The 25,025-nt window shown below is 46.6% G+C and overlaps 1 protein-coding gene across 5 annotated transcripts in view; it reads right to left on the bottom strand.

Moving 5' to 3' along the window:
• HYDIN (HYDIN axonemal central pair apparatus protein) overlaps positions 1–25,025 on the bottom strand; it is a 231,459-nt gene that overhangs the window by 47,674 nt on the left and 158,760 nt on the right. The window lies entirely within an intron of this gene.

The following is a 25,025-nucleotide window of genomic DNA, read 5'->3' as shown; positions in this document are numbered from 1 at the left end:
GTGTCCAGTATAAAAAGACTATTTGACATGGCCTATCCTTCATGCCACTTTGCTCCTTGTTTTCCCACCTCCCTTCATGTAAGGAATTTCCTGTCCTAGCCAACGCCTAAAAGCCTTAGAAAAAAAAAATCTAACAGAAAGACCATACCTTATATGGTATGCAAAGGCTATATTCACCTACCTAGTGAGGGCAGGAACTTATGCTAATTGCAATGCCTATATAACTGGAGGATTGCCAAATAAAGCTTAGAGAAGTATTTACAACTGACATGGCTCCGTTTGATTTACTTTGGTGCATACATTCTGATAACGAATTAGGAAGGGGGTCAGATATTTAGTAGGTTTCTGATAAAATCAACATCAGTTTTGGCGCCCGAACAGGGACTCTGGGTTATAGTACCTTGAGGCAGTCACAATACAAGGCATCAGGTTGGACCAGAGAGATGGGATACAGCCGTGAGTCTGATCATCTCCAAGAGTACAGTAGGACAAATTTCTTGTACCCTAGCCAAGTACCACTGTCTCCCTTTTGGTCTATCTTTGTGCCTTAAGTCGACTGTCTTGTGGCCAACAAAGACAGGTAATGGTAATAATTGTTGCCCACAGTCATTTAACTCAACCTGTCATAAGTAACTATCTGCTACCCGAATGTGTATGAAATTTGAGTGAGTGAATAAGCAGGATCCTGTGGGGACTGGGTCTCTCAGGGGATTGAAAACTAATGATAGAGGATATTAGTGGATTTTGGTGTAGAATGCCGATTATAATGTCATAAGTAGACACTGCAGGAAGGCGTGTCTAGGACAGAGTGTATATCAGAGGGTATGACACAGGACTCTCCGACAATAACATATTCCTGGGATCCGTCCCATTGCAACTAATTGTATATGTGTCACGTCATGTCTTAATTGTGTCCATGGATTTATGTTAGCTATTTTAGAAGAAGAGAGGGAGTAGATCTTTCTTTTCTAGAGCCAGACTTAGTTAAAAAGGCAGAACTGCAGTTAAATGTGTCTGTTAGATGATAGCACTAGAACATTAGGGTTCAACTAAGAAAAAGAGGGGTTGAGAGGGGTTTGTAGTTTGCAGAAAGCAGAGCAGTTTGTGCAGCAGCTGGAGATGCCACAAATAGGTACCACCTTGAATAGCACAAGGGGGGCCTGTGGTCCAGATGTAAGACAGTGAGAAAGGTCACAGAGCTGCAGTTAAGAATGACCTCACTGGTATAGTTGTTGAAAGAAGAAGAGGGGGAAGGGACTGCTGCACAAATCTTAAATGGGTGACTGAGCTGTGGGAAAATTAGCAAAAAATGCCAAGGGAAGGATGTATGAGTTTGCAAAGATGGGAATAGAGATGGTAATGAGAGCTGGAGAAACTGAAAAAGTGTGTGTGTGTGTGTAAAGGGATGAAAGGAAGGTATCATGGAAGTTGTAGTGCCCTCAGAAATTTCAAAACTGTGCCTGTGTTGTAAACTATGTTGGTGACTAGGATTGCCCAATTATCTCCCAAATAATGTTACTTAGTGATATTGGATATAGTAGTTTGAGCAGCTTGATAGGATTAGAGAGAAAAACAAAATGGAGACACAAGGTTTTGATGAATACTAGAGAAACAAAATGAAGACTCAAGTTTTGATGGAAAGGCATGTAGTGAGTGAAGAATTGACTATGGATATTAAGGCAGTTGAAAGTTTGAAATATACTGATGGTTGATGGACAGAAGTATTCATATATAACAGTGTTATATACAGTATTCATATACAGCAGTGTGATTATTGAGAGCAAATTATGATTTGATTTAGTCATATTGTAGTCATCGGAACTGTCATAATAATAATCAAAATAATTAGGCAATGAAATTAACACTGATGTACAGACATACATTTTGGTAGCCTGTTGATAGGATGTTGAATAAGAAATATATTATATATTGAATGAAGAGAGCCTTTGTTTCAGGGTGTGGATAAGAACTCCCAGATGTGTGAGGTTCAATGAATGGAGATGGAGATGGAATGGAGTTGTTTTTTCCAATGGTGGGAGCAAAAGTGAAGATGATGAGGCGTGCTTAGTGCTATGGAATGCAGAGGGCATGGTAGGTCTCTAGGAAAGCTGAGTGAAAGCATGGTTGAAGCTGGTTATGTAAGTTTGTGTTGTAATGGATCCTTTTAGGTTGGTAAAGAACAAAAGAAAATCCATGTGGTATTAATTGAACCTATTTTATAATATTACATTCATTTCCTAATAAGTTTTGTTTTCACAGTTGCACAGGATGGATGCCAAAAATGAAGTGTATCAGGAAATGCGATTAATTGTCTGATTATATTATAGGAGTAACAAGAGAAGAAGTTTGGCCAAGGAAAATAAAATAAGATATAAAAAAGTGATCACTATTTAATTGATAAATATTACCTAAGCATTTAAAGTCAGCTAATGAGTATTTCATTATAAACAATGCACAATGAAGGTGATTTTTCCAATTTTTGAAAGTGCTCTGTATATTTTTTTTATTCTTTTACATTTTTGGTGAGGATGTATGTTTGGCCCTGTGTGTTGTACGTTGAGTATTTGTACATGTCGGTATTGTTACATGTGTATTGTATGTCTTCTTGTAAAGAAACAGGAATCCAGTCAGTTACTAGAAATTCAAGGGTTATTGAAGACTGACTAAAACTGAGGGAAAACAAAAACCCAGACTCAAAGGAGCGGTGGCCAGTGATGTGGAGGAGTGGGAGGAGAAAGGTGTGGCCTTATAGGGAGAATGACAGCCTTCATTCCTGAAACACAAAGTCACAATAGACTTGAAGGAAATATATATCTACTGTTTGAAATTGAGTATATTTATAGTACATGTATACACAATGTGATATACTTATACATTCTACATTGCATTTATTTGAACAACATCAATTTTGAGTGGATAACTTTATAATGATAATTTAGTGTAACATGAAGATGCTGAAAAAGAAGACCGTTTGTTGGTATCTTGGTAGCTTTGCTACTCTCAGATTATGATTGATTGTCTTGAATTTATGAGATAAAAAATTCAAGAGCCATGATAGGATATGAGAGAATCCATGGTTGATGCTGATTTGTAAATGTGAGCTTGCTCCTAGTTGTGCAAAAATATAGGTGTAAAACATAAGACAGGATATATGGTGGCCACATGCAGGATGAAGTTCTACTTCAATAAACCACTCTGAGCTGGTGGTTCAGAAAGCAGAGTTGAAGATATTCACTGAGATGTGTGGCGGAAGTTTGGCGGAAGGTAAGACAATGAGTACGGGTACACTTTTATTACTGTCCACAAGTATGGGCCTATTGGAGTGAAAGTTTCTTGAATCCTTGGGCAAACCAATCAAATGTAGAAGATGTAGTTTGGAATTCAAGTGTTCAAAGCTCTAGAGCTGCCAGAGAAGGTGGCCATCATAAAGATCAGACCCACATGAAGGAAACAACCCCCAGAAGCCAAGGGGACTGGATAGTGGAAAAGGCTGCCAAGACTGCAGTGCTCCTGTTCTCCCACAGTTATGGTACAGAGTATACAAGTGGATGGCAAAGTGTGAATCTGTCTGGTTAGGTGCCAGCAATGCATGGTTAGGTCTCTTGCAGGAGCCAGCAATGCTTGCTGAGAGAGACCAAAAGAAAGAGGTGGTACAGGGCAAATACAGCATCTGGGGAGTTGGTAAGTAACTGTATCTGCCAACACCAAGCAGAAGGGAGCTATGTGTGTTGTAATGTCCGTACATTGGGTGGCCTCAGGATTCAACAATGCAGAAAGAAGGTTTATACAGACTTTATTATTTGCATCTGTTAGGACCTAGGTAAAACAATAAAGGTACCTGACAACACACGCCATAATCATCTTACCTGTTTCAGAGACTATGAGTAGACTTCATCTAACTGCCTAAGGTGGACCAATATAAGTATGTCCTTGTCTGACTGTTCTGATTCCCTAACCATAGATCCAGTAAAGAATATAACTAAGAACCTTTTGTAAAGTTGTGCCTTGTTCAGATTCTGTAATTGTTACTCATTTCCTTAAACCCATGATTGAGTGTGTGTCAGGAAATAAATGAGGAAAGAGACGCTTACATATGATGATCCCGTATAGATGTATTTAAGAACATGCACTGGATAGGGCAAAAGATTGTGAATCCTGAGTTTTATAGTGTAATTGTGCAAACAAATGGACTTGAACCGATGAAAGAAAGTACACTGAGCAAAACATTTTTTACCCCTTAAAGGACATCTGCAGCCTGATTAACACTTTATCCCCTATCCACAGGATAGGGGATAAGTGTTTGATCGCGGGGGGTCCGACCGCTGGGACCCCCTGGGGTCTCCTGCACGGGGCCACGGCCGGCCGCAGCATGACGTTGCAGCCGGCACGCCTCCTCCATACATCTCTATGGGAGAGGTGGGGAGGCAGCGTTCGTGCCTCCCCGCCTCCCCCATAGAAATGTATGGGAGACGGGGAGGAGACGGGGCGTCACCCTGGCTCCTTGGTACTTAAGGACCCAGGGCGTACATGTTCAGCAGGCATCCGGTGACATTGCCCAGGGGGGTCCTGAGGCCCCCCCATGTCGGCGATCACCGCAGATCCCCGTTAAATTCACACCAGCAATTTGCGGCGATTCCGGTCATACGGGTCACGTGTGACCCGATGACCCGGAGTTAGATGGTGATCTGCGATGTAGCATACATCGCCAATCACCTTCTATAGCTGGGGGAAGGGTGCTATTGATCGGACAGAGGAGGGGTTAATGTCCCCTTCTCTCAGCTCTGCTCGCCCACCGCATTCAGTAAGTGGGCAGAGCTGAGAGAGAGAGACAGGGACCCCCCCCCCCTCTGCTGAGATCTGTGCCCCTCAGGGCTGAAGAAGTGTCCATTTTCAGGGTGAGTTTGTCTGCAGGGACAGGTAGAAGGTTGAAAAAAAATGATAGAAAAAGTTTAAAAAAAAAGTTTGACCCCCTAATAGGTCCTCAAGGGTCCGCCGCAGATTTTTCAGCGTGACCCGGGGAAAGAGCAGGCCGGACTTCCCAAGAAACTGGAGTTAAAGGTGCCAGGATGGTCCCAGGCCAACACTATCCAGGTGAAGTCCCCCACACTGGAAAGAAGGGAGATCCCAGAAAAAATGCAGTGTGTGTCAAAAGAGGGGGATATGGAAGGACACCACCACTCAATGTGACACTTTCCCCGATCATCCGGGCCTCTGTATTAAAAACTGCTTAAGGGAGTATCACACTTCCATTTTCCCTATTCATTTTAATTTCCCATAATTTGACCCAAATGTACCAAGTCCAGAGTACATTCCAAGTTTTAACCCCATAAACCACTAAATTGCCCAAAAAAATATTTCATAAAAAAAAAACCTGATAAGACCTCAGGGGGTATTTTTCCCAAAAATGGGTCATGGGTTACTGAATCACTATCATTGGGGACTTTTTTTTATGTTGCCGCAACAGGTTAGGGACGGCCACACACATCCCATTCCCAGAATGATGATTCAGAGTATAGGGTTTGGGGTGGGCATATTTTTTAGTTTTGGCTATGCTCTGGGTCATCATTCTGGGAACATAACATGTTTTATCATTTTACGTCCCACTGTACCCCTCTATAGTAACTTATTGGATAGTGGATAGTGCGGAAGAAAATATCTGACCGTTTTCCTTTAACACACTTACTGAATGTCATTTTGAATACTTTGAGGGATGCAGTTTTATAATGGGGTATTTCTAATATGAAGGCCCTTCAAATCCACTTCAAAACGGAACTAATGCCTGAAAAATTCTGATTTAGAAAATTTTGAGAAAATTGGAAAATTGCTGCTGATGTCTTCCAAAAGTAAAAACAAGTCAACTTTATGATGCAAACATAAAGTAGACATATTGTATATGTGAATCAATATATAATTTATTTGGAATGATCACTTTCCTTATAAGCAGAGAGCTTCAAATAATGCAAAATTTTCAATTTTTTCATCAAATCAGAATGAAAAGTAAAAGCCTCCCAGAGTTATTAATGCTTAAAGTGACAGTGGTCAGATGTGCAAAAAAAATGCCTGGGTCTTTAAAGGGGTTATCCAGAATTTGTTTTATTTGACTATGCTACAGAGGCTGTAAAGTTAGTGTAGTTCATAATATAGTGTCTGTACCTGTGTGAGACTGTTTTCTCACAACTGTTCTGTGATTTTCAGTCCAATATTTATTTTTAACAGCATACAAAATGACTGTTGTCTTGGATTTTTCCCAGCTTGCAATGCGGCCGAGACCTGACTCACTAGTCAGCTGATGACAGGGAGCCTGTCTGCTTCAATGGGTGGAGGGATCGCTTGGTGGGAGAGAGATCAACCTGCAACTAATGCAACAGCTGTAGGCACCCTAACTGAAAACCACAGGTCTTTTGTTTCAATGGGTGGGGTGGCCGATGTGTGGGAGGGAGGAAAATGGAATTGTGGATTTTGTAGTCAAAAAAAGAAAAGTCAAACAGGAAATACAAGTTCACAAAATGCTAGCCACAGTGTTATGGTAATCTCACAACATAGCCATTTAGCCCCAAGACAAGAGCAGATCCTTCCTAAGCATGAGCATTACTGTCTGCCAGGTATGTACTAAAATCACCTTATGGTGGATAACCCATTTAAGGTGACAATGGGCTGGGTACTTAAGGGGTTAAACATCATGAAATGATTAGACAGATAATTGATCTTATGGCCTGATATCTATATATTCTCTGATAACGGTTAAATCTATGTTTTTACATAACCATGGTTGTTCCAGAGGAAAAGATAATCACAATGGATTGTTAGGATGTGACATTGTATGATTAGAAACAGTTGGTGAACATTGGTGTCCTGTACAAATAGCATGGTGAAATAAGCATCTTAGTGGGTGATAATGTTATAAGGAAAAGGAATACTTGCTGTAAAAATATAGAAAGGATAGGCCTAACCAGTGGGATGAGTAAATGTTAACTACCGTAAGGTATGGAATACTTGGGCATATGAAGCTCAAAACCCGATTAGAAGGGAATTGGACTGGAGAATGCACATTAGCCAAGGCTCTTATGCCTATACACATTTTCACTGCTGGGAGCCTTGACCCCCATGTCTATATTGATGCTATAGGAGTTTCAAGGGGGGTCCCAGATGAATTTAAAGCTAGAGATCAAGTAAAAGTCGGATTTGAGTCTATAATACCCTAGATTTCCATAAACAAGAATGTAGACTGGCTTACGTATATCTATTACAAACAACAAAGATTCATACATTTCTCAGTGGATGCTTTCAAAGGTAAGGCCGAACAACTAAGTGCCACATCAACTATGACATTCCAAAATCGTATGGCATTAGATATGGCGTTAGCGGAAAAAGGGGGTATGTACAATGTTTGGGGAGACCTGTTGCACATATATCCCAGCCAATACAGGACCCAATGGTAAAGTAACCATAGCCATAAAGAAACTAGAAGACCTATCAGTAGAACTTAAAAATAATTCTGGAATCTCAGACCCTTGGGATCAATACTTTGTTTGGATGGGAGGGTGGAAAAAGACTTTGGCCCAAATAGGAATAACCATACTTGGCGTCGGGTTACCTTACATGTGAAATCAACTAACCTATAGAACCATGCCTGATGTGTGCCCGGCCGGCCGATTAGGGTAACCTATATAAAGAAGGGGGCTACCCATAAGGATAAGCGAAGCTAAAATAAGCTAAAATAATTGAGGGTGGGTGGGTGAACCAAATCAGCCAGCAGTGACCTAAGCACCCTGGAAAAAAGGTTATAGAAATCAGAAGAATTGAAATAATAGGAGAGAAAAAAAAAGGTATGTGTCAAATATTGGACAATTACCTTATTTATCGGCGTATAACACGCATTTTGTGGCAAATTTTTTTAGCCTAAAGTCTATCTGCGTGTTATATGCCGATAAGCCACTGCAGTTCAATGATTTAAAGTGGGCGCTTTAAATCAATGAACTGCAGCGGCTTTTGCAGGTGCAGAGATCTGCTGTCACTGCCGGCTTCTCTGCCCCTGCCTGTCCTGGGGTCTAGAGCCCTGCTGCCGACCCTTCTCTCCCCCTGCTATCAGCGCCGCTGCCCCTTCTAAAGGGGTACTTCCGTGCTGATAACTTATCCCCTATCCTTTAGATAGGGGATAAGGTGCCTGATCACGCGGGGTCCCGCCGCTGGGGACCCCCGCGATCTCGCACGCAGCACCCCGCTCTCATCAGGCCCCAGAGCGAACATCCGCTCCGGGTCTGATGACGGGACCAGTGATCGTGACGTCACAGCTCCCCCCCCGTGTGACGTCACGCTCCGCTCCTCAATGCAAGTCTATGGCAGGGGAAGAGACAGCTGTCTCGCCCCCTACTATAGACTTACATTGAGGGGCGGAGCGTGACGTCACATGGGGGCCGAGCTGTGACGTCACGCCGTGATTGGCAGTCCTCAGACCCGGAGCGATGTTCGCTCCGGGGCCTGATGACAGCGGGGTGATGCGTGCGAGATCGCGGTTGTCCCCATTGGCAGGACCCCGCGCGATCAGGCAACTTATCCCCTCTCCTTTAGATAAGGGATAAGTTGTCAGCACGGTAGTACCCCTTTAAAGTTGTTGCAAATTTGTGCATTTCCTAAATAGTGGACCGGCCTGCCAAGCTTGTCAACAGTAGGGCTTGGTTGTGACTTGGGCACAACTCCACTGTCTGCGGCTGAGGTGCTGGCTACGGCATTAGGACACCAGTTTGTGGCGTGGGTGGAGGACTGGCAAGCAGAGCAAAGAGGTGCCCTAAGGCTGGCGAAATGCCTGCAGAAAATGTAAGTGTCGAGAATAGCCTAGTTCATAACTTGCTGGAATTGTGAGAGGGTGGCTGCTGCTTTAGCGGCAAAGGACCGATGATAATCGTAGAACGAGTAACCCCCCGTATTTGTAGCCCAAATCCACTAATTTGTGTAAATACTGATCAAGTTCTATGCTTCTATTTGGATTGATCGCACAGACTACATCCCTATAGAGCCCGAAGGCTAATACATATTCATGGATGTTCAGCTTCCTGTTGAGCCGAGGATCCCTAGACTTCACTATAACTGACACCTCGCCGCATGTGAAGGTCGTCTTGTTGTCCAAAACATTTTGTGATGCCACCAGGAGAGATGCTAAATTGACATCCTTCCCGTCAAGGATATCTTTCCTTATGGCTTCAGAGATGTAGTAAGCGGGAATGAGGCTTACGGCGGAAGAGGGCATACCTGGAGAGGATAACCCAGATGAGGGAGTGGCAGCAGATGCCGCAGCAGCGACTAGCCCAGAGGAAACCGCGGGTCCAGGGGGGATAACAGACACTATGGTAGCGACAGGCACCGGGGTGGTGACGGACCCTGACGGGCAAACAGCCTCAGTGGAGACACCTGGCACAGGAGAACCAGCAGATTCAGGGGAGACTACCAGGGCCACAGGACTAGCACAAGACTCATCTTGCATATTCTGCATGGATGTTGACAAAGAATTTAGAATAGTATGAATCTGGATTAGCAAGATAGACTCTCGATCTGCCTGATCTCGGGCACCCGGAGTCCCTATGGCAACATAGGATTCTGAACAGTTCTGCTTTCCTGGTCGTGGCAGGGAAAGGAATGCCCGACAACACAGTTCTGCTGTGATCTTTGGAATAGTCCAGGCTCTGAGCAACTATACGCTCCCCTGTGATGATGATCTGGCAGGCGAGGGGGGGGGGGGAACTGCTGCCCCTTCCTAAAACAATAATTAAAAACCATCAGAAACAGAACCGCCGACCTCTTCCCCACTCTTTTGCCAAAGGAAGACAACGTGAGGCACGTGGATTGACGAGCAATCTTCCTCGAGAGGCGCGTAGACAAGACAGGTGAACTACATAAGCCAGAATAAGAGGCGTGAGGATTGACGAGGGCAATCCACCTCCACTGGCGCCCCCCATTCTTAATATTTCAATCCTGATGCAATACAACTATAAACATGAGGCCTCGAGGATTGACACGGCAATGCCCCTCGGAAAGAGACATAGAGAAAATACAGCAGTATAAGTAACGTAACTAATGATAGCCCCTCCCCTTGAACTGGAAAGTATATAAAAATAAATAACCAGGCCTGTTGAGCATTGATACTTATGAACAAAGATACGACTGATGCACTGCTAAAATTAAAGTAAATACATGCCCCGAGTCAGTGCCAATTGCAAGTGACATGATGTATTGCGCATTCGTGATAAATAGGGTGAACGAAAAAAAAAAAAATAGGTACGATACCTTGATACTGAAATGCACATAATTGAATTCAACGCTTGTCAAAAATGGATAGGAAGAACTGCCCTATAATATGAGACAAAGCATGGAATGGCAGATGAAACCCCACAACTCCTTTTTTTTTTTTGTAAGGGCGTTACTAGAGAATAATACAGACCAATCTAACTGACAAAACTTAACTGATTGAACAATCAACAAAGAAGGTGATTAACACTGGAGCAAAGCAAAATATCTTAACGTGAGAGCAAAATGAAATATACGTACGCAATGACCCCACAACACATGCAATGTAATACGGGATTGGTGCGGGGTATGTAGTGATTACCCCAACAGGATAGTGCGAACGGCTCTGGAATACAATGCAGCACACAACTCAGAATCAGTATGGCACAAGCAAAATAAGTATATTCCTAGAGACCATACCAGCAGAACGATGCAAACGACTCTGGAGTAAAATGCAGTATACAACTCGGAGCAGCACAGGTAACGTAATGTATGTACACCATGACCGCACCAGCAAAATAGTGAGTACATATCCGGAGTATAATACAGGATATAACTCAGGACCAGTACAGGATAAGTAATGTAATGTATGTACACCATGACCGCACCAGCAAAATAGTGAGTACATATCCGGAGTATAAAACAGGATATAACTCAGGACCAGTACAGGATAAGTAATGTAATGTATGTACACCATGACCGCACCAGCAGAATACTGAGTACAGCTCTGGAGTGGGAGCCAATCAGTTGTGGGTGTGGTTCTGCTTCAGTTCAGCTGTGTGGTGGTGTCTGCTGTGCCTCCTGAGCTCCAGGGAATTACCACCTGTTCCACCTGGGACCTGCTTTCTCCTCCCCAGGGAGGGAGTGGGTTTCCAGGGATTAGTGAGGGAGGCGAGGCCCAGGCTTCTGCCTCCCGGAGTAGGCCGCAGGGAGGCAGGAGAGGCCAGCAAGCGGCCTGTACATCAGAAGATCTGGGGGTTAGGCGATCCACCCGGAGTCGCAGCAATGTCACTCCAACACCCCCCACAGAGGCAAGAGGCCGAAAGGTTTCTGGAAACGAGGATCCCAATTTGGGAAAGCTGGGTGCTGCCAGCAGAAAGCCAAGGTCATCTGGAGGAAGGCAGAGTACTCACGGAGGTGAAGCTGACCTCAGTGAGGAAGGCTGGGGAATGCTGAGGACCCGGGAGTCTATTTCCACCTATACTACCCGGGGTAGTAAGTCACCTCCGTGAGTATGAAGACGCCAGCAAAGCTGTGAGGAGGCTTCAGGAGGAACTTCGCCATGTCCGTTCTAGGCTGGAGGTTACCCCAAAGAAGAAGAAGCCTGAAGTCCAGGCACAGATAAAAGGTCTGATGGCTGAAATAAATGCTTTGGAGGAAAGAAAGGAGGAATTGCTGGAGATGAGTGGACCATTTAAAGAAAAGCTGAAAAATCAAGAGCGTTTCAGAGATATGGATGAAAAGAAACAGAGAAGGTTGATGGGGCTGCAACCTGAGAGCCAGGTGGATGATGAGGAGGAGATAGAGGGAGAACAACAGCCAGATCCACCTGGTGGCCTGTCGCAACAGCAGCAGGCCCCGTACAGTGGGCCCCCTGCACAGCAGCCAGCAGTATCACCTGCCGACTCAGGGGAAGACAGTGACAACAGCTACCAGGGAGGGGCGCTAATGGCCCAGATACGTATGCTGGAATCCCCAGTGTGTCCTCAGAATCTGGTGTTCGGAGATGAGCTGCCAGATGAGGCACCTGGGGATAAGAAAAAGAAGACCAAGCCAAAGCAGCAAGAAGTGGTGAGTTACATCTACACCCCCCTCCCTGTAAACCCTGAGTCGGCCGCAGGGTCAGCTCATTGTGCAAGCCCCGTTACCCAGCCCAGCCCGTGTTCTGTGGTGGACTCGGTGCAAAGGAGCGGGGAGAGTACAGGTACTAAAAGGGCGCAAAACTCCATGCCTGTTTGCAGTAGCAGGGATGGAGTAGAGAAGGCACTGACAGCAAGGCCGGACAGTGAGGGCAGCCCAGCAGTGGGCATAGAGGCAGACTCCGGGGCTGTAGTTCGCTCCCCTGTGGGAGGGGGGGGGGGGGGTGACTCAGTGCCTGAGGTAGTCGCGGTGACTCTGTAGCAGACGCTCCCAAAAGAAAAGAACAAATCTTATTTTGTATTGGCGCCGCTGATCCCATTGATCAGCGGCGCCCTGATAAGACTGGAGAAATTGCTGATGAGGCGGAGGGCACTAATAAGAACAGGGCTGGGGCCTCCTCTAGACTGGGTAAGCATGCTGCCCGGTCCCTTAAAGGGCCAGTGGAGGTTGTCCCAGCTCTAGTGCCCCGTGATGCCGAGGCAAAACGGACTGAAAATGTATCAACATCACCATCATCATTTGCCGGTTTACCTGTTGCTGGTCCAGCCAGTGTGAGTGATGGGGTAAATGGGGTTGGGGGATGTATGACTGGGGAGAGGATGGAGATTGATGTTACTGGGGAAGGTGTTTTTGGGGGAGGTGGTGACCATGTTATTGGAGTTGGTGCTAATGTTGTCATTGGGGGTGGTGGGGATGTTGTCATCGGCAGTGGTGTAGGTGCAGGGTCTGGTCCGGTTGCCCCCCCCAGTGGTGACAGACCATAGGAGTTATGCCAATGTCACTGCTGGGGGAAGTAGAATACTTTCCTCGTCTCCTGACTCTAGGGACGGTTTATTGCAGCGACGTCTCCTGGAAGCTCTGAAAAAGGGGGAAAGGTCGATTAATGTAGAGGGTAGAGCAGTTGATCTGTCCTTCTGGATAGAGAGACACGGTCTCTCTGCCTTCCGAGAGGAAAGAGGGGGGCGATACTTTGTGGTCCCTCCCAATAGCCGGGGCAGGTAGTAACCGTAGGAATGTAGTCCGTCTTCGGTGGCAGGGCGAAGATATGTGTCCTTCAAGGACGAAAGTGGTTGAGCTCTTGCTAAAGATGGGCTTCAAGGCAATTGATATCTTCGCCTTGATACATCCCTACGGTACTCCTGAATTCGATATCAGTTTTGTTCGGCCAGAGTGGCTTGAGCTTTTCTGGTCAAATTATGAATTGGTAAAGAATGAGCCCGGCTGGCGAGACTTTGCCATACAGGCATTGTCTCGCCAAAACGAAATCAAGAGAGTGACCGTTTTGACCCGTAACGAATCACTCTCTTGTGTTGACATCATCACCTGGTTAGGACGGTATGGCGAGGTAATGGGGGTCCCGCAGAAGAACAGGGACGAGTTTGGCATCTGGTCAGGAGCCTGGACGTTTTTGGTAAAACTTAAACGTTCAGGAAATACAGTTACCCATATTCCATCCTCTGCCTTTCTCGGTAGGGATCGTATCCAGATTTTCTACCGGGGTCAGCCGAAGCTCTGTCACAGATGTGGTGACCCCACACACTTCAGTGCAAACTGTACGGTGAAGAAATGTGCCTTGTGTGGGGGTGTAGGCCATCTTGCCGCATCTTGTGCAGAGATTAGGTGTCACCTGTGTGGTGACTTAGGTCACCCATTCAGTCGTTGTCCTCGTTCTTTCGCTAATGCAGTCTTGTCCCCAGCGGGTGAAGATCACGAGCCGGAATCTGCTGGGGAGGGGACTAGCAGGGGTGGAGGAACTGAGGAGTCAGTGAGGAACAGCAAGAAAAAGACACCTGCCCAACTAAGACGTCTTGATAAACGCCAAAGGGATAGGGTGATGGGGAAAGCCCGGGTTACCGGGACAACCTCTCATTCTGTCCCAGAGGCCAACCTTGCTGCTGAGATCCTGAGGGATGGCGAGCTGAATGAGGAGGTCAGGAGGATCCAGAATGAGGAAGGTGCCATCTCCTCAGATAGCGTGGAGGAGGATGATGGGGGATGGCAGAAGGAGACACGAAAGCGGGGTACAAGTAGGAAAAAAAAGGGAGATTTAAGATCTTCTCCCACCCTGGTCCAGGTGCCACAGGAAGGCAAAACTGACTCCCCTCTGGTTGGCCTTTCCAATCGATTCCGACCCCTCAGGGACGTCTCCTCCTCTTCTTCGGAGGGGGAGGATGAGGGGGAGGTGGCAGAGGGGCTTCCAGGGGGCGCCGAGTCCTCTTCCCCTGGGGAGGTTATGTCCTCGGGGGAAGGGACTGGCCTGGAATCCGGAGACAAGGAAAGTAAAACGACGTCTGGTGAGATGGACACTTCTATTTCTCTAAAGAGGGTGAAGAGTTCTTCTGATGTGGAGGGTGAGAAGGGGAGTGGGAAAAAGAAAGCTGTTTAACTCAATCACCCTTGATGGCGGCACCCTCTCCGTTGACGCTGGCGTCCATTAATGTCGCCAGCATTAAGTCAGATACGGCTCGATTTGCTGCCTATGATTTTTTTGCCCTTATTAATGCTGATATTTTATTTTTGCAGGAGACCAGGCTATCAGACATGTCATCTATCTACAAGGCTAAAAGAGAGTGGAGGAATGGGCCCTCCTACTGGTCTCTTGGGGCCGAGCCGTATAGCGGAGTGGCGGTCCTTTTTACCGCAGCGGTAGAATGCCGACGGGTTATCGAGTTAGAAATGGGGAGGTGCCTGATCTTAGATGTCCTCATGAGGGGACAAGAACTTTGCCTTATTAACATCTACGGCCCACAGTCTAAGTGGGACCGGAAGTGCCTCTTTATGAGGATCAAGCCCTTTCTTTTTACAAGTCGGCAGGTGGTCTTTGGAGGGGACTTTAATGCTGTCACGAGGCCCCAAGACAGGGGAGGTGCCAGAGACAAGCTGACTTATGATAGCGTCGCCCTTAATAGCATAGCGAGTGAGGCTCATCTGGTGGATGTCCACATCCGGCACACCCCAGGCCACGCGGGATTCACCTATCATAGGGGTAGTTGTAGGTCTAGGATAGACAGGTTTTATTTAAAGGAGGAAGCCGTCTCTTCAGCAGTGTCTGTTGTTGAGGTGGAGTTCTCCGATCACTGTTTAATTTTGTTTTCTCTGAATGTCACAGAGACCCCCCGGATGGGCAGAGGCTATTGGAAGCTGAATTCGTCTCTCTTGGAAGAAGCGGAGATAAGACAGTCCTTTGAGGATTTTCTTCAGAGCCAGGTACCATTGCTGGGCCTTTGTAGCAGTAAGTCAGAGTGGTGGGAGATCTTCAAGGAAAGGGTTGCGAGAGTCTTCCGCCAGCTCTCGGGCCTCAGAAGCCTAAACAGGTACCGCTTGTACCAGGGCCTGAGGAAGAAACTTGAGAACCTTGTCTCGACTGGAGGTAGTCGTGATGATATCTCCAGAGTGAAGTCCTTGCTGATGAAGTGCCAGTACGATAGGCACGCATCTTTGGTTTTTGAGAGGGATTACGGGAAGTACCGCTCGCCCGACCCTTACAGAAACTGAAAGATGTCAGTGAATAGTAAAGTAGTCTCAGGACTGATTGATAGTACGGGATCCTTGAAAAGGTCCAGATCAGGGATCCTGGAGGTCGTCAGATCCTTCTACTCGCACCTCTTGGGAAGGAAGGATCTAGATCGAGATAAGGTATCAGCTTTCTTGGCTGAAACCGTCCCTGAACCAGGAGTAGACCCCTCTCTTGACGTTTTGACAGAGATGATCCGGGAAGAGGAAGTCAGGATGGCTATTGATGGGCTTGCCCTCAAGAAGTCACCCGGTCCGGATGGCTTAACATCTGAGTTCTATAAGACCTTTAAGGACACTTTGGTTCCCCTCTTGACCGCGGTTTTTAATGAGTGTCTATCCTCGGGCACTCTGCCAAAGTCAATGAGGAGGTCAGCGCTGATCATCCTGTCAAAGGGTAAAGACCCGTCCCACATTGAGAATTGGCGTCCCATAGCACTTCTCAATGCGGACAGAAAGATTCTGGCAAAAGTGCTGTTTAACCGGCTGGTGGAGTTTGCACCCCGGCTCCTTTCGGGGGCTCAGCATTGCTCTGTTCCGGGCCGCAGTACATTCAGTGCTGTGCTCAGTGTCCGAGAGGCTGTGGAGCAGGGTAGGGCTGGCCACTGGAAGGGGTACTTGCTTTCCTTGGATCAGGCAAAAGCGTTTGATCGGGTTAACCATGAGTACCTCTGGTCTGTCCTTCTGAGATATGGCCTGCCAGGGGGGTTTGTTGATTGGCTTAAGACCTTGTATGTAGGGGCAGAGAGTTTCCCGCTTGTGAATGGTTGGATTGGCCGCTCTTTTGAGGTTGGGTCTGGTGTCCGTCAGGGTTGTCCTTTGAGCCCTTTGCTGTACGTGTTTGCAATCGATCCTTTCCTTAGAGGGATTGATTGTGGACCGTTGGCGGGGGTGAGAATGGACCTGGCGGTGCCGGATTCGGCTCTGAGGGCGGTAGCGTACGCTGATGATGTCACCGTGTTTGTCTCCTCACAAGAGGAGGGCAGATGGGTGATGTCAGAGGTGGACCGCTACTCGGAGGCATCCGGGTCCAAGATCAATCAGGATAAGTGTGAGAGTCTCTGGCTGGGAGGGGGAGATCCTGATTTTGATCTCCCGGATGCCCTTCCAGAGCCCCAGGAATCCGCAAAAGTCCTCGGCATCGAATTTGGTCAAGGGGATTACCCCAAACAAAACTGGGACAGCAGGCTTAAGATCGCCGCTCAGAAGGTAGATCAGTGGAAGGGTTGGTCTTTGACCCTCCGGGAAAGGGTTAACCTGATGAAAACTTTCCTGCTCCCTTTGCTGATATATCTGGGCAGTGTATGCATGTTGCCAGAACCTCTTTGGACCCGGGTCTACAGTGTGTTCTTCCAAATGTTATGGGGGAATAGACTGAACCTAGTGAAGAGGGAGGTTACTTACCGTACGAGGAGACTAGGGGGGTTGTGTATGGTCAACCCTGTGGTGTTCCTAGTGAATACCTTTCTTAAGACCAATATAGCAAACCTCTGGTCAGAGAGGGCTCCTCCGTGGGTATCCTCCTGTAGGGGATGGTTTCGGCCTTTCTTCCAGGAAAGGGAGACAGGAGGGCAAGTGAAGGATCTTCGCACACCACACGGGCATCTCCCGGCTTATGCTACCCCGGTTCTGAAGGTTATTCGTCGGTGGGGTCTGGGGATGTGGGAGATTAGGACTCTGTCGAGGAAATTCCTTGACAAGAGGGTCCTGTCTTCTCATTTCCAGAGGCCATTGGCACTCAAGGACTGCCCAAGTCGGGATCTGGAGGTGGGTTTAGAGCTTTTGAATTCTATCAGGATTCCCTTGAAGTTTTGAGACTTGACTTGGCGCTGCTTCCATGGGAAACTGTGTGTGAGGGACAATCTGAAGTGCAGGAGCTCTGATGACCGGGGATGTCCCCGCGAAGAGTGTGGAGGCATGCTGGAAAGCATGGAGCATTTTCTGCTTCATTGTCCCTTTAACACAGAGGTTTACAACAGGGTGGGCGCTTCCATTGGTTGGCCTCGGCTGGCCAGTCTCTCCTATGCGGAATGGGCCTATGGGGCATTCAGAAACCTTGGAGGCTGGGACCGGTGCACTTTATTCCTAGTCAGCTCAGTGGTCAGGTATTCCACGTGGAACGCACGGTGTTTAGTGTCGACGCAGCGTAAAATCCTCCCTGTGGGTGAGGTGGTTAGGAACATTCTTGGTGACCTGGTGAAGGTGCGTTCTCTGGAGTACGAGAGGCTGGGTGCTGGCAGGGCCTCTCGTCTGTGGAGGGGCTCTGCCTTTAAAGTGCCTTAGCCTGTTGTCTCCTTCCCTGGTGGTGGGCTGATGCTGACACATTAGTCTTTTTGTTTTGTGCTGTAGATATATGGTGATATAGGGCTTGCAGGCACTGAACTTGAGCTTTAGGGGTTTGTGTGATTGAAAAGCCTTATTGATGTTTGTTGTTTGGTTTGTATTATTTTGTATATATTTGTTTTGTTTGTACATTTATGTATATATGTATATATATTGTATTTTTTTCTAGGGGTTGTGTTGTGTTGGGGTTTAGTGTTAGGTTGGGTGGTGGGTAGATGGGGGGAGGGGGGATTCTGTGTGGGACTTTTTGTTTAAAAAAAAAAAAAAAAAAAATCCTGGACTGGTTCATGGACGTCTGTTATCATGTACTGGGGGCAAGGGATGCGGGACCAGCTCAGGGCCAAAAAAAAAAATAAATAAAAAAAAAAATAATAATATATAAAAAATATTAAAAAAACATTGTATATTCGGTTTTTCTGTTTGCGGTGTTTGTTGGTGGTTTGACACATATTTATTATTTTGGGTGGGGAAATGCCACCGGACCAGTTTTTAGTTATTATTGTTATTATTATTACTGTAAGTATTATTATTATTGTAGAGTGTTTAGTAGTTGTTGTTATTATAGCGGTGTGTTTGGTGAGAATGAGGCTGGACCAGAAGATACTTGGTTGGACATTTTTGGACTAATATGGACAAATTTTTGTATATATTATACAGGTGTATGTTGTTTGTATTATTGTTATGGTGATGTTTATTCTTTTTGTAATGTTTTATATTTTTTAATAAAAGATCTACAGGATATGATTCAGGATCAGCACAGGATAAGTAATGAAATGTATGTACGCAGTGACCTCTCAGCACAATAGAGAGTACAGCTCTGGAGTATAATACAGGATATAACTCAGAATCAGTACAGGATAAGTAATGTAATGTATGTACATAGTGACCTCTCAACAGAATAGAGAGTACAGCTTTGGAGTATATTATGCGATATAAATCAGGATCAGTACAAAATGATGTCATAGCAGTGATCGCACTAGTAGAATAGTGAATTCAGCTGTAGAGCATGTGACAGGACACAACATTAATCAGTGGCATGATTTAAACAGTGACCCCACCAGCAGCATGGAGAGTACAGTCCTAACTTAAAATGCAGCACAGAGCTCTGAGAAAACTTATGTTTAATCGCAGAGTATAACCGCATTGAGAGTGCACCATGGGGGACATGTATCAAAGATTTTACCCCTGTTTTGTGTGTATTTTTTTGCGCAAAATTTTGCGCAAGCCCTTTTTTTTGCGCATTTTTTTGCGCACGTTTTGGTAGAGCATGTCCTCCAGATGTGGCTGAATCAGGCTACCTTGGAGCTGCATATATAGTACACATGGATTTATTACCTGCATTCTTTTCCTTTGCACCAAAAATTTTGACGCAAGTGCGTCTTTTTCCCAGCAAATATAAGCCAACTTTAACTGCACGTAGCAATCCTTTCTATTTCTGAAGGAAAGTTCTACTAAGGAACCACCAGAATGTTTTAACTTTCCTATCTCAATTCCTCATTTGGTTTGCTTTATATTTTTACTCCTTGGTTATTCCAAAGCACTTTTAAAATAATTTGCATATAGAATATTTGTTTCCAGTTCAGTTATTCATTAGATCACTTGTATATTGTTATTTTATGATCCAACAATTTAATACATTTACCTAGGAAATGTTTGATAACTTATCATTGAACAAGATCCGTCACATTAAAATAGCTTTGTAATCCACTTAACACTGTAGATGATTCTCCTTTTATTTTTACAATTTACTGCTTTCCGTTATACTTTTCCCCAGCGCCCGGTAAGATGGTGGCTATCACTGATAGCCAGCCATCTTACCATGTGACCACTGGGGGTTTCTTCCCCCCCAGCCAGTCAAATCTGACTAGCTGATAGCAGCGTTTCCCTATGAGAATACTTAGCAGCGCGGTGTGTGAGTCCGGATCACGGGGATCAGGACACACACTGCTCTGCTAAGTGTCCCTTACCCGTCCCCCAGCGTCACTTACCTGGCCATGCGGTGTCCTGAGCGGTCCCGGTGCGAGCGGCGTCCTCCAGGCAGTCCCGGGGGGTGGTGCGTCCCAGCGGTGAGTTTGCAGCAGCAGGGCGGCATCTTCATTGGCAGCAGTGAGATCGCCGTAAAGCGATCTTACTGCTGCCTCTGGGAGTTTCAAAACTGCAACTACCAGCATGCCCAGACAGCCTTTGGCTTTCTGGGCATGCTGGGAGTTGTAGTTTTGCAACATCTGGAGGGCCACAGTTTGGAGACCACTGTATAATGGTCTCCAATCTGTGCTCTTCCAGATGTTCCAAAATTACAAATCTCAGCATGCCCACTCTGTCGAGGCATGCTGGGAGTTGTAGTTCTGTAACATCTGGAAGACCACAGATTGGAGACCATTATACAGTGGTCTACAAACTGTGGACATCCAGCTGTTGCAAAACTACAACTCCCAGCATGCTCAGACTGCTCAAGCATGCTGGGAGTTGTAGTTCGTCAACATCTGACCCTTCAGATATTGCCGAAATACAACTTCCATCATGTCTGGCCATGCTGGGAATTATAGTTTTGCAACAGCTGGAGGCACACTAGTTGGGAAACATTGTTCGTTTCCTAACTCTTTTTCCCAACCCGTGTGCCTCCAGCTGTGCCTCCAAACTATAACGCCCAGCATGCACTGACAGACCATGCATGCTGGGAATTGAAGTTGTGCAACAGCTGGAGGCACACTGGTTTGGAAACACTAAGTTAAGTAAAAAACTTTCAAGTGTTTTGCAACCAGTGTGCCTTCAGCTGTTGCATAACTACAACCCTCAGCATGCACGGACTGCCAAAGGGCATGCTGGGAGTTGTAGCAGTATGCCTCCAGCTGTTGCATAACTACAAGTTCCAGCATGTCCTTCTGCTGTCACTGCATGCTGAGATTTGAAGTTTTTGCAACAGCTGAAGGCACACTGGTTGCGAAACACTGAGTCTGTTTCCGTGTTTCGCAACCAGTGTGCCTTCAGCTGTTGCAAAACTACAACTCCCAGCATGCACGGACAGCCAAAGAGCATGCTGGATGTTTCCCCCCCCCTCCCCCCAATGTGAATGGACAGGGTACACTCACATGGGCGGAGGTTTACAGGGAGTGCTGCAAGATTGAGATGCAGCAAACTCGCTGTCAACCCCCGCCCGTGTGACTGTACCCTAAAAACACTACACTACACTACACTTAAATAAAATAAGTAAAAAACACTATATATACACATACCGCTACACAGCCCCCCTCCCCTCCCCAATAAATATGAACAACGTCTGGTACGGCACTGTTTCCAAAATGGAGCCTCCAGCTGTTGCAAAACAACAACTCCCAGTATTGCCGGAAAGCTATTGACTGTCCAGGCATGTTGGGAGTTTTGCAACAGCTGGAGGCACCCTGTTTGGGAAACACTGGCATAGAATACCCCTATGTCCACCCCTATGCAAAACCCTAATTTAGGCCTCAAATGCGCATGGCGCTCTCACTTTGGAGCCCTGTCGTATTTCAAGGCAACATTTTAGGGTCACATATGGGGTATCGCCGTACTCGGGAGAAATTGCCTTACAGATTTTGGGGGTCTTTTTCTCCTTTTACCCATTATGAAAAGGAACAGTTGGAGTCTACACCAGTATGTTAGTGTATAAAAATAAAATTATTTACACTGACATGCAGGTGTTGCCGCATACTTTACATTTTCACAAGAGGTAAATGGGAAAAAAGATCCCCATTTTTGGGGACACAATTTAGCCAGAGTACGGAGATACCACATATGTGGGCGCAAAGTGCTCTGCAGGCACACAACAAGGCCCATAAGGTAGAGTGCACCATGTACATTTGAGGTGATTTGCACAGGGGTGTCACAGATGTTAAATGAAGAATAAGGACATTGGTATAATTGATGTGTTATAATTGGGTGCAAAAAGTGGTATTATTGTTAGATTAAAACTCTACATAATGAAGAAAAAAAATTCTAAAACTAATAACTAGGACACACTTACTGTTTAGGTGCAGATACACTGCAGACAAAGCTACTACTAAATAGAGCTGCCGTGTAAATTTATGCTCTGAGGAGAATTCTAAATTTAAACGCAATTCAAGAAAGTAGCTGCACAAGAATGATAAATTTAACGCAGCTGCACCAAATTTAGACAACAGGCAGAAGGGTAAAAAACTTCTATTATACACTGGAAATGATCCATGTCCCCCCATGACCCCATGATTGCCAGGGCACAGTACCGGAGAGTCTATCTGGATCATTGCGGGGTGGGGTGCAGTACTAGCACCTAGCATACCACTCCGCAATGTCCACACATGAGCGCATGCTAACTAGGTTTCCGTGACAGCCGCAGTAACCACAACGTGCATCTGTGCGACAGAGATGCGCAGGGCCCCTTCAGGGCTGTAAAGCTCTGGTGCTGGAGCATGTATGTGGCGGAAATAACGGAACATGAAAAAGACCTTAGCGCAGGCGAGCTGCGCTCTTACCTGACCCCTGGACCACGAGCAGAGAGCTTGCCAGGAAACAGTGCCGGCGGTGACCCGGAAGTCACTGCACGAAATCAGCCAGCAGTGACTTAAGCACCATGGGTCATCGCTTGTTATAGTGCCCAGACTCCTCCCACAAGTTAGGTTAACCTCCCTGGCAGTATGATTATATCTGGAAATTTTTACCAAAAGTTGTACAATTTTTGGCATTGAAATTTCACATCTCCCCCCGCCCATTTCACATCTCCCCCCATCACATTCCCCCTCCCTTGTCACATTCTTCCCCCCCTTGTCACATTCCCCCCTCCATGTCACATTCCCCTCCCCCCCTTGTCACATTCCCCCCCTCCATGTCACATTCCCCTCCCCCTTGTAGCATCCCCGCATCCCCCCCTTGTCACATTCTTCCTCCCTCCATGTCATATTCCCCCCCCCCTTATCACATTCCCCCCCCTCCTCCTTATCACATTCCCCTCCCCTCCTTATCACCCCCCCCCCCCCCATCACATTTCCCCCTGTCACATTCATCCCCCCTTCTCACCTTCTTGTCCTGCAGCAGCACACACTAGTTTTGCCGGGCAGATTTCAAACCTAGTGTATTTGCTGCAGAACAAGTCCTTTCCCCTTCAGCCAATCACTGGCTTGACACGTGACACCACTGCAGCTGGTGATTGGCTGAAAAGGGAAAGGTCCTACAAGGTGAATAATGAAGAGAGGACACCCCGGACCGCACGGAGGGGAACGACATCTGTAGGGACCGGGACTAGGTGATCAGAAGGTTTTTTGTGTTTTTCTACCAGGGTGCCTCCAGCTGTTGTGAAACTACTACTCCCAGCATGCCCTGACAGCCTTTGGCTGTTCGGGCATGCTAAGAGTTGTAGTTCTGCAACAGCTGGAGGCCCCCTGGTAGGGAAACACTGACTTTTAGTATTTTGTCTTTACCTGCTCGTGCCGGCCCCCGCCACGGGAGCCAACCCGAGCAAATAATCGCATGTTTTCCCGAGGGCTGTATCGCTATATCGCAGAAAGCAAAAATCGCGATTCCATTGCTTTTGCGATATATCGTGCAGCCCGGCTGGCAACTCTGCAATTCTACCCCGAGCGTGACTCGGGGTTACCGATCCTGGCAGGGAAAATTAACCCTGAGTCACGCTCGGGATAACCACTAAGAAGGTTAACTGTTTTAGCTACACCCTACTTATAATCCTGATAATTGCTTTTGTGGTGTGTTGTGTTTTGCCTTGCTTAAGGAAGATGTGTGAGAAGGCTGTTCAGAATGCCACACCAGTGATGACGAATTTGGACTTCGAGACTACTGATGAAGCCTATACCCCATTACAGAGCTTCAATGCCATCTACAAAACCATTGAACCATAGGGACAGCATCTAACTCTATGGCTGACATTTATCATTGTCTTTAGACTGTTTTTTGTGTCTACAAAAGGCACAAAAAAGGCGCAAGCAGGGTTTATTTGCGCCTTTTTTGCGCCTTTTGGTTTACACATTTCTGCTGATTTTGAGTTGCAATCCACTGATTTTGGCACACATGATATGGAATACACATGATATGGAAGGGATTTATGAACTTTTTGTGGAAAGGTGCAAAAAAGGCGCAAAACCACCAAAAAATCTCTAAAACTACACCAGCCCAGACTTACCGTATTTTTCGCCGTATAAGACGCACTTTTTCTTCCCCAAAACTGGGGGGAAAAAGTCGGTGCGTCTTATACGGCGAATACACACCTATCGCGGCGGTCCCTGCGGCCATCAACGGCCGGGACCCGCGGCTAATACAGGACATCACCGATCGCGGTGATGCCCTGTATTAACCCTTCAGACACGGCGATCAAAGCTGACCGCCGCGTCTGAAGGGAAAGTGACACTAACCCGGCTGTTCAGTCGGGCTGTTCGGGACCGCCGCAATTTCACCGCGGCGGTCCCGAACAGCCCGACTGAATAGCCGGGTTAGTGCTTACAGGACACCGGGAGGGACCTTACCTGCCTCCTTGGTGTCTGCTCCGTGCCGGGATCCCCTGTATGCTGGCGCTCTCCTTCCTCGTCATCACGTCGTCGCGTACGTACGTCGGCGTGCGTAACGACGTGATGGCGGCGACGGAGAGCGAGGATACCCGTCCGGCAGCAGAGACGTTCCGGAACGACGGGAACACGGTGACAGCGATGGAGCGACATTCAGGGCAGCGGTGACGGGTCCGGAGCGGCGGGGACACGTGAGTATTACCTCCTCCTGCAGTGGTCTTCAATCTGCGGACCTGCAGATGTTGTAAAACTACAACTCCCAGCATGCCCGGACAGCCAACGGCTGTCCGGGCATGCTGGGAGTTGAAGTTTTGCAACATCTGGAGGACCGCAGGTTGAAGACCACTATTGGGTTCAAAATCTTTATTTTTTAAGATTTTGCCCCTAAAAATTGGGTGCGTCTTATACGCCGGTGCGTCCTATAGGACGAAAAATACGGTAGCTTTTTGGTGTGAAGAGAGAAATTTCAGAAAATGTTTACCTGCACAAAATGTATCAAATGCTCTG

The sequence above is a fragment of the Hyla sarda genome, chromosome 6 (genome assembly GCF_029499605.1).
Source record: "Hyla sarda isolate aHylSar1 chromosome 6, aHylSar1.hap1, whole genome shotgun sequence".
Lineage (NCBI taxonomy): Eukaryota > Metazoa > Chordata > Amphibia > Anura > Hylidae > Hyla > Hyla sarda.
This window is presented reverse-complemented; position numbering and strand designations above follow the sequence as displayed.